This window comes from Anomalospiza imberbis, chromosome 12, assembly GCF_031753505.1.
Source record: "Anomalospiza imberbis isolate Cuckoo-Finch-1a 21T00152 chromosome 12, ASM3175350v1, whole genome shotgun sequence".
NCBI classification, from domain to species: Eukaryota; Metazoa; Chordata; class Aves; order Passeriformes; family Viduidae; genus Anomalospiza; species Anomalospiza imberbis.
In genome coordinates, this window is record NC_089692.1 from 15,549,641 (window position 1) to 15,565,084 (window position 15,444).

Sequence of the window (15,444 nt, forward strand, 5' to 3'; positions counted from 1 at the left end):
ATCAAGGCTCTCCCATCAAAGAGCTCAACCAGAGGCACTTCCAAGCACAAGCCCCATTTATGTAAAGTATCACACAATATTATTTTATATTTCCAGTTTCGGAAGGCTGTGTATGCTTTCCCATTAGACTAACAAATTACAGCAATTGTGGTCAGCAGTGTGGAGGTTTCTCTGCAGAGCATTTGCCCCCTGGGAGGAAGGAAATCGGAGGGGTGTTAAAGCAATATTGTGCCTTCCACTCTGTGCATGGAGTGGCCTGATAATGGTTAGCTAAGGCAAGCTGTAAAACTGCCATTACTGCCACCACTGGATCTTACTGTGTCTCAGTAACCCTCCTGCAAAGGGACAGAAAAAAAGAAAATCAGAATAGCAAAAAAGGAATTAAGTGAGTAGATAGAGGGTGTTTAACAACCTGAACTTACTGTTCCTAGGGATGTTTTTAGAAATACATTGCTTTGGCATTAAATTCAGGTGCTGGTGAATCCATTCAGGAGGAAACATTTCCCCAGGTCTTCCCCACTGAGGTCCCAGGCAGATCCCAACCCCTCTGAAGAGGCTGGAGGGCCTCTTGTACTTTGATTTTCGGCTGGATTACAGTGTAAGAGACAAAAGAGCATCAAGGGGCTGCTTTTGATTTTCCCAGGAATCACTAATAGCAAGTAGCCAGAAGCAGAGGAGAAATCCTGTTCTGACAAGACCGCTGGCTCCCTTTTCCAGATTCATGGTGCAGGTTGGACAGCTTAGCTGTTAGCTGACAAACACCACTCAAAATAATTTGTGTTGGTCCTAAGGTTCAGTTTGGGGCCCTTTGTGTGTTTTGCAATACAGGGGCTTTGTTTGTACACCTTCCTGTCACAAAACAGGAAAGCTTGGGATTTTCTACTGGATAGCACAGAGATAAATGCACGTGACACACAATATTTGCTAAATGTTATGTATTTACACAGCCTACAGCACACCCATATTGTACATGAACACAGTATTGGTTATAGCAGGTACCTGAGTGTCTCAAAGACAGCAGCTGGAGAGCATCTGCCTAAACACTGAACAGGTTCAATTCCAAAGTGCTGCAGGTCTCAGGTGCATGCAGATGTGTGGTTTCTCTTCTGCTGGATCTCATTGCAAAGGCAACGTTACAGAACAGGTGTGAATCAATAATGTTATTGAATTGCCTCAAGTGTTGGAAAATGAGAGCATTCAGAATGGCAGGAGTAAACGGGACATTTTCATTACACGCCTCACTACGTGTTCCCGTGCTGAGCTATAAATTAAACTTTGTAAACTTTTATGTTGGGATTTGGGGTTTTTTTAAGTACACTGAATATGTAAAAAAAAGTGCCTGCAGCATTGAACCATTGCAGTCTCACATGTAAATGAGAGAACATGTTTTGAACATGCAAATTATCCAGCTATAATCCATATTTATCAGAGCTGTTCCAGGATTTTGCATGAAATATGCATTATGAGTTTTTGTGAACACTTGCCCTTTAAAACATATCAAAGCATCATTTAACCACAGAAAGTTTCTTTTGAACAAAAAAAAATGTACTAACATATACTTAACAGACTACACCAAAATATACTGGCATATACTCCATAACATATGCACAACACAGGAAAACACATTCCACATGTCACACAAACACACAGAAAATGTCTTGCACACTGAATATTCCATGTCAAAAATGTTGACAGGACAAGCTTACTCACAATAATAACTTAGAATGAAATGCACAAAGGAGAGGCTGTCTTTGGATAGTGTGGATAACTTTAGGAGTCTAATAAACCAGGAGAGGTCAGAAGCTACAAACTTTGTTAGTCCGGGTGCTGTATGCACAGAGTCCAACCTCACCTGGACCCCACTGCCTGCAGCCAAGACAGGTAGAGGAAAGAAAAACATCTTGTATTCCATGAGTGCCTGGTCCCGGGAATTCAAACAACAACCCCAGTCTAACCCAAGGCACCTGAAACGCAGCCAGGAGTTAAACAGAGCTTTGCTGAACCCAATTTAGCAGTGACTGAGCTACACACAGGCTCAGGTTCTGCTGCTGCTTTTCTAGTCCTTGCACAGACATCAGGAAGATCATGACTTTACCCATCACCTACAGGTGGATGCCAGCTCCAAAAAAAAGCAAAACTAGGCTCTTCCTCTCATTTCAGTGCCACCCAGCAGATACAGTGCCCAGGCAGGTGGAATTCCCTCAGCCTGCTGACAACAGAAGTGCTTTGCAATTCCAGCTCCTGCTTCGTGAAATTTGCATTATATCCCCATTTATTATTTGGCCCCATTTTGACATCTCTGAAATTCTGAAGCTAAAAATTGCTTTTTATTACCCAGTGCTCACAGGACAATGTGAAATGCCATTCCTTACCTTACAGCATTTTTAACATGATCTGCTTGATCTGTTCTTTCTTTCTTTCTTTTTTTTTTTTTTTTTTTAATCTGAACATAATGAAAAGCAATATTTTAAAGAATGTGTCCAAACAGTGTGGTAAAATTGTCAAAGTCACAATATTTTAATGGTCTGGGAATCTGAATGTCTGTACTTGAAAGCCTGGTTTATTTTGACAATATTGCTTTTTCTCCATAGTTACCCCTGACCTCCAGTATTACTCTCAGTGGATTATTTTTTCACTGAGGGAGATGCTTAAGCATGGACCAGAGTAGATAAGTGATATGGTCAAATCACTGCTGGCAAACCCTGGAATTACTGACCACTTTAATAGCTCCTGCTGACCTTCAGATGAAACTTCACCTTTGGTTATTAACATGCCTCTCCACTTTTATGATTTTTTTGGAACATAATTTGTCACAGTTTTTATCTGCACAGAGCAAGCGTTAGGCTTTTAAAAATGTGAGTTATCTTTTTACAACTGCTAACAATTACACATCGCAGAACAGACCAGCCCCAAAACCAATTATGAAAAGACCTGTGTGGGAAATGTGCTTCGCTCCTGAAGTTTGAATTACAAATTTCTGAGCTAAAACCATGCCACAGCCCGCATGCAGGAGCTGGAAACAAGAAACAGAACTTTGAAAGGGCTTGTAAGATCAGCGAGAAGTGATAAGGGCGTAGAAATGAATTGCCCTTGTTTTGTATTAAAATCTGATGAAGGGCTGGCAGCGCTGCTGAGACCCGAGCAGCCAGCGAGGGCTGGCTGAGCTGGAGCATCTCGTGTCCCGGACGGGGCTGTGCGGCGCTGCTGGACCCTGGCTGTGCGTGCCGCAGCCCGCGGAGCCGCATCCTGCCCCGGCAGCGCCGGCAGCGCCGGCCCCGCTCCGCGCCTCGCGGGGAGCCCTGCCCACGGCCACCGGAGGGCTTGGCGCTGGCCCCGGTGATTCAGAGCGATGACATTTTGCGAGCAGATTGTACAAGTACGAGCAGCAAGCCCGTGCCGGGGAAACGGTGCCAAAAGGCTTTCAGATGATCAAAGCAATATGCCAGTCACTTAGAGGTCGATTGACCAATTAACAATTAGATTTGGAGAGCAGGCATGTCATTTCAGATCATTATTTGCCAAAAGATCAACTATGTGGAAAGTTTTAATTTAAAAGCAGTCTTTCTTTTTTTTTTCTTTCTTTTTTTTTCTTTTTCTTTTTTTTTTTTTTCCTTTTTTTCCCTTTTTTTTCCTTTTTTCTTTTCTTTTTCTTTTTTTTTTTTTTTCTTTTTTTTTTTTTTTTTGTCTTTTTCAAATACATCTTGGGTTTTCTAACCCCACCTTCATGCAGTGAGGTGCTGGCAGTAGGTGACAGCCCTGGGGACCGATTGCAACTGGCAGAGTGACAAAGGCACCTCGACGAAGCCTCCAGGAAACCAGCCCAGGCTTCCAGTTTCATTTGAACACTACTCCTGCTGAGCTAAAGTCATGTGAGCAAAACAGGAGCAGAGAAAGGTTTTGCAAAGGGTTTGGGGATCAAGACTTACAGAGGGAAAACTCATCTGCAGTTGGTGATGAGAGGCACCTCAGAGCAGGGTTTCTTTTCTAGTAGTGCAAGGTTCAAAGCAGATGGTGGGAATTTCCAAACTGGTCCACGTCTAATTATAGCCAGTTGAAAAAGAACTAAAGCATCTCAATTCAGGCCCTGGAGACCTGCATTTGTTCAGTCTCCTGTAGCAGTACTGTTGGACTGAACTCCCAAGTTGGGCTCCTCTAGGCAGGAAAAGCCATCTCACCTGTCCTGCTGGACAGATGGAGGCACTGGCACCAGCTCAAGGTACCTTCACAACAAACCCTGGCTGCAGAGCTGCCCTGAGCCTTTCCCAAGGGCTTGGATAACCCTCTGTGTCTACATTTAGGGTTAAAAAAAATCAATTATCAGTTCACTGAAGAAAAAAACATACAGTGAAAACAGGTTTAGTAGAATTAGAGGTATTGCTATGATGGCAAATTTGCCCAGAGTTACTTTATTTGGGGCCAGGGGTTATTCTGGGAGAAAAGTGTTCTTAGGGTTCAAGACCGTACAAGTTAAGAGGAACATGGGATTTGAAAGATATTTGGTCCCATCTGCAGTGGGGAAGGGCTGTTTCTTGGCTTAGAAATGTTATTTTATGGTCTGCATATGTTCTGCAGAGGCATCATGAGTGATGCTGAGGTGAAACAGCAAACAAATGGTGCTACACGCAGTAACTCATAGCTGTAGCAGCTTTGTATTTTTTCCAAAACTGTACTGATTCAGGGCTGCATCAATTTCAGGAGAAACAGAGGGGAAAAGGCAAATGAAATAAACACTCATGAAAGTAGTTCATGTTTGAAACTGAAATTTGTGAGTAACATCCTTTGAAAATCTCTGATGATGTTATAACATTCTTGGAACAGTGAGAGAACACAAGCTGAACTCTGAAAAATCAGAGGTGTTTTTGGATGTCAGTTCTTCCTCTAGCTTAGACCCACACCCAGCAAGGATAGAAATCTGGACCCTTCAGAGCACCAGGGCATCTCACTGTCCTACATAAAGTGAATGACTCCAAAGATGCAGATCTCAGGGCTGCCAAGGCAAGGCATTTCCCAAGGAAGATTTGCATGTGGCCTCACATCACTCTCTGCAGCACACCCAGGCCACAGTGAGGCAGATAACAGAAATCTTACCAACAACCTGGCCTGGCACACAGAATACACCTTACCTCTTTGACAGTCCAGAAAAACAATTACTAGAAAAACCTCCATGGGAAGCTACCGAACATAATGGAAGCAGCAATTTGTTTGAGAATATTTTAATTGTCCTGTTTACCCAAAACTCCCTGACTTCAGCCTGAACTTTGCTTCTGCCAGATGATTAGGAACAGCCCTTCTGTGAAACAATTATACAACATGTGTACAGAGAATAATTTCTAGGAATTATATGAAATCATAATAAATCACAACAGGTCGTGACAGGCTACGCTTGTAAATGCCTGAACACAATTCATCCTGGACATTTCTGTCTCACACATGAGGTCTCACTAAGCCATGCCGAGGCAATAACCTCCACCACACTTCTCCAGGAGGCAAAATGTCAGCATTAAATAGACTATTTGAGGCTGGTGCATATGCTGCAGCACTGCCTTTGCCAGCAGTGTGTGCTGGCACAAGCATGGCCAGGGGCAGGCCAGGAGCCCAGGAAATGTCACTGTGCTCAAGTAGGTGGCACTTTTCATTTGAGTCAACACTGAAACCCATGTGCGCTCAACACCTCTGAAGGTATCATTTTGTGGATACAGAGCTGACATCCTGACCACCTCCAATCCTGAAAGGTTTCAGGCTTTTCTCTTGCTCTCTCCAAATATACAGCTGCTTAACACAAGTGTTTCAGTGAAGCTCTGATCTGGAGGGCAGCACTTTCTCCATGCTCCTTCCTGCCACAGTGTTGGATGCACAAGGTGCAGTTGGTGTTTGTCCAGTGGTCTTGATTCTCTGTCCTACCACATTGCCTTACCCTGGACAGTTTTGCACTCATGACCCCTGATCCCCTTCCAGCAGCTCAAATACTTATTGCAGACACTTTTATTGCCATCAGGGTAGATGCTGTCCCTTAACCCAAGCCAAGGGACCTGATGTTTATATGAACAATTTCTGATATGCTGGGAAGCACCTTTATTAACCAGGGTAGCCTCAAGGTTTCAGCGACTCACAAGGCCCTCCAAGAACTTCTTCTAGGACAAGGTTTTGGCAAGGGCCCCAGGCAGCCCCTGCCACCAAGCCTTAGCAGCCTCCCACAAACATTCAGGAGTTTCAGTGCCCAATGTCCTCTGCATCACTTCTGTCAGATGTCTAAAGTACACCCTTGGTTTCTTTTGCAGAATAGCAATGGGACAAGACAGGAAACAAGACAGAGGAACAGAATGGAGGTGTTGAGAAAAAATTATTTTGAAAATACAGACAGATTAAATTTCATTCCCCTTAGCAGGCAAGAGAAGCTAGAAAATGAGGATTACTTAACCAATACATTTCTGTCTAACTGTTCTTGTCTCTCCAAGTCATTCTGAACTGGAAATCTTTGAGAAGCTGTGCTGCTCATCTTCACTTTTGAAACACTTGACACTTCTATGAGGTACCCTTGGCTTTTGAAAGAAAAAAAAAAACCAACCAGACTTAGAGAACTGAACTCTCTGGTACTGCCATACATAGAGAGATTAAAAAACGATGTTACTCAAACATCAAGAGCATAATCAGAAACTTCTCAGCAAGCTGAGGAGCAGACATGGTCCCTGAGCCCATGTCCCAGCCAGTCTGGGCTGAAAACAACCTCCCATTCTGGAGCAGGGGGCTCTGCCCAGTGACAGGCAGCAGCACCCACCTGAGGCCAGGATCTGATCTCCTTTGCAGCTCTATAAATCAATGGGAGCTTCATCCACTTCAATGGAAGCCCTCTGGATTTACGCCAGAGCAACTGAAATTAGAAGCTTGCCCTCAGTGGGCGGGAGCTCATTATAAGACTAAATAAGGAGTGAGTCATTTTCAGAATTTTAAACTGAAAGGAGCCGCATTTGGCTGACCTCCTTTTTTTTTTCCACACTGACGGCTTATTAGATTACAGCAGATAAGAACTGGGCTTTCCTGTTGGTTTTTCATGGCAACGTGTCTGTGTCACTGACAAAGGTGGAAACACTGGTTCAAAAAGGGGAAAAAAAAATCCAAAGCAATATGTTTTAACAGCACAGTGTTTTTAACTGGGAGTAAATTTTGATATCTGAGAAGACAAACACTGGCTCAACTTACAAGTAAGTATTCCCACTTCATCCAGAATACATCAAGGGCCAAGTGACCTGAGAGGAACCGAGCATGAAGAGACAGGAAATCTCTTAGTGGATTGAGAGAAGCTGGTCACTGATTGGAGGAATGATTGCCAGTCTTGATGATCAAGTTTGATAATAATTTCTTGTTAGAACCACTATTAAGAAGACACTTGACTAAAAAGAAAGTTTAAAACAAAGATGAGCACAGAAGAACTACTCACCCTGCCCAGATCCAAAGCCCCATTCTGAGCCTATTCTGGTCTCCCAGATCTTAAATTCTTCCATCTTCATCTTGCAACCCTTTCAAGGAGACTTTCTGGGCTCCTGCTGCCCAGGGATTTTAAAAAGAGGACTCTCACTGATGAGATTAAGCCTGAGTGTGAGATAGCCCCCTTAATCACTTTTGGCCTTGCATCACGCAGCAAAGCAGACACCAAAATTTCCACGCAGAAAATATTCCTGGGATAATGATTCTGAGGCTGCCTCATTTGAGATTCCAGATCTGCTAAACCTTGTAATCTCTGTTTGAATACTCAGTCACCCAGAGTGAGATTGTATTCAAAACAGTGGTGAATGGAACAGGTAATTACATCTGTACCACAAACAAAAACACCAGAGGCACATGAAGGAAGAGGAAAAAGACAGAAAATTTCTCTTCATCAGATCAGAAGGAGGAGACAACGGGGTCTATAAAATTTGTTGGAGCCTCTGAATCTTCCAGTACATTTTTATCCTAAGTGTGGACATCAGTCATGATACAGAAAGCTATTGGACAGGATTGCCCTGTGTCAGAGGCCCATTTCCTGCAGTGGTGATTGACATGACCTGATACTGGCTCTGAGCTGACCACAACCAGCAGCAACCTGGGGAGGCAGCGAGGACAGCAGGGCTGCTCTCATTCCCTCCCACAGCCACAATGCTCAACACTCATTATATCTGGCAAAGCCATCTTCTCACAGATCAAAGATTGTCCTGTAGACCTGAAAGCCTAGTTCCAGGCATTTAGCTCGAAGTCCAGGAGGCAATTTCACGATGACCTAGAAGGACCCACTTGGAGTGACATTACTGATACTGAAGAAAGAAAAGCAGGAAACACCCTGTGAGGCCAAATGCGTGTAGATCAGAAGGAAATGAAGTTTTTTAACATGATAGGACTGGAAACCTGCCTGGAATGTCTCCGCTGAACCAGAAGGTTGAGGCCACCTGACATTACTCAGTGGCCCCTGCAAGGGCAGCCCAAGGGTCCCCAGGCCCTGGTGCTGTCCATGGGGAAGCTGCACCTGGCTGGGTGTGCAGGGGAGCTCTACAGCCCACCTGACTGCCTGCAGAAACACCACAGGTGCCAAGAGCCAATCCCAGGACAAGAGCATTTTGTCAGCCGGCAGGAATTCCCCTAACACCATGTTCAGCTTTCTCATGGAAAGTTTGGGGTGTAATTTTAGAGGACATTCCAGTCATTTCCTAAAACACCCAAAGGTAGGTGGTTTAGGAATCTCCTCCTGGTTTCTATATTTAACTGGTGGTGCAAGCATTGCCCAAATCCCAACGCTGGGGAAGAGGGAACAGTGTAGGTGGGGAGAGCCATTCCTTGGAGATCTGGATTCCTTACAGCTGGCTCTTTCCAGTGAGCCTGGGGCTTTTTGGGGTGCACAGCACATGTGAGGGAGAATGATTTCATCTTGAATCCCCAGCCCTTCACAGGTGTGCCCACCTCTGCAGGGCCATGGGGCTGCTCCAGAGTGATCCTTGGGTTTGTCCAAGTGATCACCAGATTTTGCCAGGGTATTGAGCAACATCAGAGAGGATCTTGACCCTCTGCTCCTTTTCCAATCTGCTTTTTACTAACTATATAACACAGATCTATAGGCAACATTTTCTTCCTCCTGCCTCCTCTGCCAAAGGGTTTTGGGGGCCCCCATTTTCTTGCAGGTTATAACTACACAATTTTCACTCTGTTTTCCTAAATGGGAATTTGCTTTTGAGGACAGGAAGCCAACATACTCCACGTGTCTTCTTGCTGTAGTACCTAAAGATCCTCATTCCTCTTGATCTTGACAGCTGGTCCAAACCCCCCATTCTTTACACGAGCCTACTCCAGGCACAGCAGAGCTCCTGCCCTGGCAGAGGCAGAGTGCTGGGAGCCCGGGGTGCTGCCCACCAGCCACCTCCATCCAGGGACACTCTGCTGCTTCCCAAGCCAGGTGCTCTGGGCTCAGCCCTGCCCCAGGAACCTGCACAACTTGCCCAGCTGCCAGAGGAGCAGCTTGAGACAAACTTTTTACCTCATGGCATTGCTGCTTTTGATTGGGGTTGGTTTTGTGAGCGAGCTTTGCTGCTGACTAATAGCCCCGGGCAATTGGCAGGGGAAATGAGACCTCATTGAATGGCAAGGTATGGTGAACCAAAATGACAAGATTATACTAGCAGTTCATTAAAGCAGATGGGAGAGATTAGAATGCTTGTTAATATGATAAAGCAAAATTGCATGTGTATGAAACATGCCTAGACAGAAGTTTTTTTAAAAATTTACATCACAAAACGCTACCTTTTAAATTGAAAAAAAAAAAAACATTCTGCACTGGTAGACATGATTTTCCCAAAGGAGGGAATTTTGCTATGAAATACACCTGGAAAATATGATAAATTATAAAAGATATTCCTTTTTCAGTTTATGCTTCTTCTCTGGGGAAAAAAAAAAAAAAAAAAAAGCCCTGAATGGGACAAACAAACTGGTTCTGCTCTCTCCCATTTTTTGATAACCTAGGTCTTATTTCAAAGACAAGCAGCATAAGAGAAGCTCCACCATAAGTGGACTGAAACATGAAGAAAAATTCCTTATAATATTCTGAAATATCCCATTGCTTTCGCTTACAGGAAAAACGTGTCAATCATGGCAAACACAATCATTTCCCAATAGACAGATATCCAGTGACCACTTCTCGGTTCTGAAATCCCAGCCAAAGGTTCTGACCTTTCCTTGTTATGATACAATGCTGGCTCAATTTTTCTGGAGTTTAAGGGGCTTTAAAAATTGGCTCAAATCTGTATCTGATCTTTGTCTTGTGAACTGTCCTTCTTGTAGCATGAGGTAAACTGTAAGGCACAACCATGCTTTGGGGAAGTTTGAACAGAGACTTGATTTCAGATCTGAACTTTGTCATTCAGGCCTATCTCTTCCCTTTCTTCTCTCCCTTTGTGCTAGCAACATGCTCTGACTTTGTAGATCAATGCAGAAGGCTGTAAATGATGCATGAAATGAAAAATCCCTGTCCAGCCAGCGCACAGAGAGAATACAGACAGTGCTATACTGTCATTGCTGTGGTATTTGCTGCAATATTCACAGCTAGAAAAGCCCTCTAAGTCCCAGAACAATGCTGGACTATTTTAAAGTCTCAAGCTCTTTTTGGAGAGAGTGGAAAGAGGAAAGGAAAAATTAACTCCCCCTTACACCCACCTTCTTTCTTCCTTTGTTTCAGAGTTTTCACAAGAGCAAACTCTGCCCTGCCATATGAATCTTTCATTATTCCTCAGCCCCCAAAAAATTCCTTCCTGTTCTCAATTGGGGGTGGCAGCAGATGAGGAAAAGATGAAAATAAAGAGATTATATCAAATAAACAAATGCTCTAATTGAGCCAGCTCAGAATGAATCATCAGCTGTGCTGCACTTGGCACAGCTGGGGCTGGGGCTCGTCCCTCTCCAGCAAAACCCCTGAGCTCAGGCGGGGGCCACCAGCCAAAGAGCCCCACCAGCCAGTCCCAGCCCCTTGCCCTGAGCACCACTGCTACAGCTGCACTCTGTGATCTTAAAAGGTCTTTTCCAGCCTAAATGATCCTGGTTCTGTGAAGGAGGATGACCATGCTCAGAGGTGCTTGAGCTCTCCCCGAGCGTGCTCGGCCCATTCCTCGCACCTCTAATGTCCTGTGCTGGCACTGGGGATGATGAGTGCTTGGCAGCACTATTCTTCATATGGAACATTAAGCTGAGGTCTTGCACACTCCTGAACATTAAACATCCCATGATAGTCATGAAGAAGAGCTACGGGTTTTATTAACCTCAGTGTCCTGGACACATTGCACTAGGAAAGTCATCATTAACCTACCTTAAGAATACAGGCAGGGGCCCTCTTTGCAAACTAATGCTCCAAGAGCTACAGCCCTATGAAATACCTTTAATAATTTAAAGCAACTACCAAATGTTGCTATAAAGGATATAACCTCACCTCGACAGAGAAAATCTGTAAAGGTTTTGACACAGTAAAGTGCTCAGCGGTCCAAATCTTGATTCTTTTGCTAGTCAATGCTCAACCATTGCATCCGAATACCGATTCTTCCCTTCTCTCCCACCCTCTGCCAAAAGCTGGTTCATCTGGGCTTTCAGCTATTTTTAATTATTTCATTGCTAACTGGGGTAAAAACCATTAACAACACTTCAGCACATGTTGAGAAGGCTTAGGACCAAATCAGATGATCCCTCACAAGATAAATAAATATAATTCTTTTAAAAGGTCACACAAGGGTTTGTTTGGCTTTTTTTGTTTGTTTGTTTGTTTGTTTTTTTTATAAAAAGAGCAAGGAGGAATTAGGTTTACTTGCTTGTGCAATATTAAATATAACCTGATTTAATCCGGCAACAAATAATACTTGAGTGAGAACAGATTTCACTTGACAAATGTTAGAGTCACTGTTACATTGGTTGATGTATTTCTAATTTGTGCCTCTAACACCCAACTCCAATTTGCTGTCAGTGCACAGGGGAAATACAATTACTGGAGGAAGTGCAAGGAGGGAGAAAATAAGAGGCTGGTGCAGTACCAGGACTCTAATACCTCTGCTTAGTATTGTTTTCTCTGTGAACCAGCTTCTGCAAAGAAAAGTTTCAAAGAACAACCACTTAGATGAGTGTTGCTTGCCAGGCCTGAGCTGTGGTCAGGAGGCACCTGCAGCACAGAGTGTTTGCCCCCATCACCCCCTCCACCAACCTCTGCAGGTGTACATACTCCAATTTCCCTGCTCCTTCTCTCTTCATTGAAAAAAACTGTATTAAAAGTTGGTTTTGGCACTGAAGCCAGCAACTGTGACCAAAGAGATAAGGCAGCAGAAATGGTGAGAAGGGAGGTTCCTTTGCAGAGGTTCTCACTGAAGCACATCACACTTCCAAGGGCCTTGTTTTGTTTTTTGCGTGCCCTGCAGCAGACAGGGAGAGTCTAACACTCAGAGGTCACACACAGGTACCAGCTGGTCAGGGAGGCACCTGTGCTCCAAACTGCAGCCCCAGCCCAGGAATATCAGGCCTTCAACTTCAGATCCCATTGGCATCAGCAGGAGCCAGACACCAAGAGAACACACTTGGTTTCAGTCAGCCTTAAAATTTGCACTTCCAGGGGCACACCAAAACAGAATTTGCCTTTTCCACTTTTGCAAAGTGCAAAGGGGAGATGTGTATGTTGACCAAGATCAGGAAATCTTTCCACTCTCCTGCATTAATTTACTGTTGCCCAGACTGGAAGGGGGAATCTCTGATCTCTTACAGCAGCAAAGTATCCTCTGAACTCAGGGATGCAGGAAGGAGACCCAGGCTGGCAGATGAGCTCTGGACCCTTGGACAGGTCATTTCACTCCCACACCAGCAAAGCCAGGTGAAGCAGTGAGGGGATGAGCAAAAACCTGAGAGCAAATGCATCCCTGGACTTAGAGGGTAGGCAGCAGGAAGAAGAGAACACGACCTGCAAACCCCATTCTCCATCCCTGTCTGTCCCCACACCAGCTGTGGGCTTCCCGCAGCACCCTGTGGGGAGAGGAGGAGGGAGGGTCCCTCTGCAGGCACCGGGGGAAGGTTCCAGCCCTGCATGCAGGCAGGGACAGCATCCCCTCTGTGATAAAGCTCCAGCGTTTCAGGCTGGAAGCGTTAGCACTTTGAAATGGTAAATCACAGAGTGCCTCTGTTCAATCCTTACCCCACAGAGAATTATTGTAAAGTGTCGGCTGCATTTACATTCATTTTTTTTTTTGTGGACAGAGTCACAAAGGGAAGAGAATGACAATAAAAGCAGAGATACATCATAGGGGAAAAGCAATCCCGGCCCTAACCACGACATGCAAATGCAGAGCAAAGCCTGCTAACTTCACTTGGGTTTTGCTTGCTGCTGCTGCAACACTTCAGTTCCATTCATGAACAGAGATCTAAAACCTGGCAGGATTATTAGACAATAAGACTCCTTCCTGTGTCTCCTTTAATTTGCCTTGATAGATATGCAAAGCAGGGGAAGAAAAACCTGACCAGGTCTCTCTTATTGACAGGAGACAATCTCCAGACCATAACCTACTTGCCTTTCTTTTAGGCTGCCTGGGAGAAAATCACTTGTGCTGGGTTTGGAGGCGGGAGGAGGGATGCTGGGTGGGGGAGATGGATGGAACTCGGGAGTACCTGGAGGTCTCCTTACAGCCTGCCAGCCTGTTGTCCTGTTGCAGCTGATGCAGAGGAGAAGTTAACAAATGATAGTGCTTTTTAATTAGTGCATGGGGAATTCTCACCATGCAATAGACATGTCAATGTAACTCTAAGGTATTAAAGAAAAGAAAAAAGGGAAAAGTAACACCACCAGCCCCAGCCCTCCCAAGATACAGCTTCAACTCCAGGCAATGTAAACAACAGGAGAAGTTTTTCAACTGATTTTTTGTTTCTGGGGCTGTTGTTCACATCTGGTGAAGCTGTCCCTGGGCTACTGCCATATGTAAGGACACAAGGTTTTATGACTTATTGTCTGTAAGATTTATGGAGATGATCTATGATCAGCAATTTTTCATATTCTTATATCCCAAGCAAACACACAGAGGGCCATTCCCTGCAGAATAGGAAACCGACAGTGTCTCAGCACAGCGAGCCCACCAGCACAGATACCAAGCTCAGGGACTGTGGTAGCAGCAGGGATGGGCCAAGGCATACAGGGAAATTCATGGTTTCCATTCCCTTCCCAAGACAAACAAGGAGCAAGAAGAGAAGCAGGAAATTAAAGAATTAAGATGAGCTACTCCAGCTCTTTTGTGATACATTAATGAAACTGTATTATCTGTATTTATTAAGTTAAATTCCAGAGCATCCACAGCATTTCTCCAGGAAACACATACGCTTTGGTGCTGACAAAAAGCCCAACAACACCAGGTGGCTTCTCCACGTTTCCAGGGGGATCCCTGCAAGCTGGGAGGAGCAGAACTCCCCAGCTCACGGCTCTGGAGAGAGCCCTGCCCGAGATTTGTGCATTTTAAAGGAAGGAAATGCCTTATCACAGCGTTTCGCTGATAAGCTGCCACGGTTTTCAGTGTCACAAGCCTTCACCTTTCACTTACATCGGGACCACCACGAATAAGGAGTTTTAGTGAAAACAGTAAACAAGAGGAAGTGAAAAATCTGCCAGGAGTTTTGGCTGGGTTGCAGCCGTGAATGTTGTCTTTAACAGGTGTTAATGAAGGACAAGGCCTTGTCACCATTAGCAGGACATCTCAGGAAGGAAATAACCGTGATCATGCTCAGCACCTCTGCGCTCAACTTCTCCCCTCCCGGAGGTATTTTCCTCCATTTGCCTTTGCAATTGGCAACATTTTACCTTCCAGGGGACAAGCAGTTCCTCTCCAGCTCCCATATGCTCTCCCAACCACCAATGTCAGCTCATACCATCCAAATCCTTGGAACAGGAAGGGGATGGCTAACAAGCACAAGTAATAATAGTAGTAATAATAATAAATTACCAGATTCTTGCAAAGTAAAACATAAGCCTTAAATCCATAATCTCCATTACAGAACTGGTAAAGTGCTGACAGCAACTTTATTCCACCCATCATTAACAGAACATTGAAATAAATTGCCCAGTTGAGCAATTCACAGATCCTTCTATTCTAAAAGCCACTGAATCTACCACTGAATTACACCTGATGATAGCCCACCCCTTGACTTAGACATCTGAACAGCTATTTTAAAATATCATGTTGCATAGATTTCTGTTGTGTACAAACAAATCAGTCCAATTGACAGATATAACCAACTCTTTGCTATCCAAACAGATTTGTTCCTTTTCCTAAAAAAGTACAATAAATGCAGATGACACCATTAAAAATAATTTAAAAAGGAGGAGACAGAGATACCAAAAGAATATATTAGTCCAGTAGTGTACCTGCAGATTTGGAAAACAGCCTAGCACTGTGTGATCATTTTGACAGAGGAACTTGAAAGAAATCA

The 15,444-nt window shown here is 44.3% G+C and overlaps 1 protein-coding gene across 1 annotated transcript in view; it reads right to left on the minus strand.

Moving 5' to 3' along the window:
* MAF (MAF bZIP transcription factor) overlaps positions 1 to 15,444 on the minus strand; it is a 185,950-nt gene that overhangs the window by 76,282 nt on the left and 94,224 nt on the right. The gene's annotated exons all lie outside the window — the stretch shown is intronic.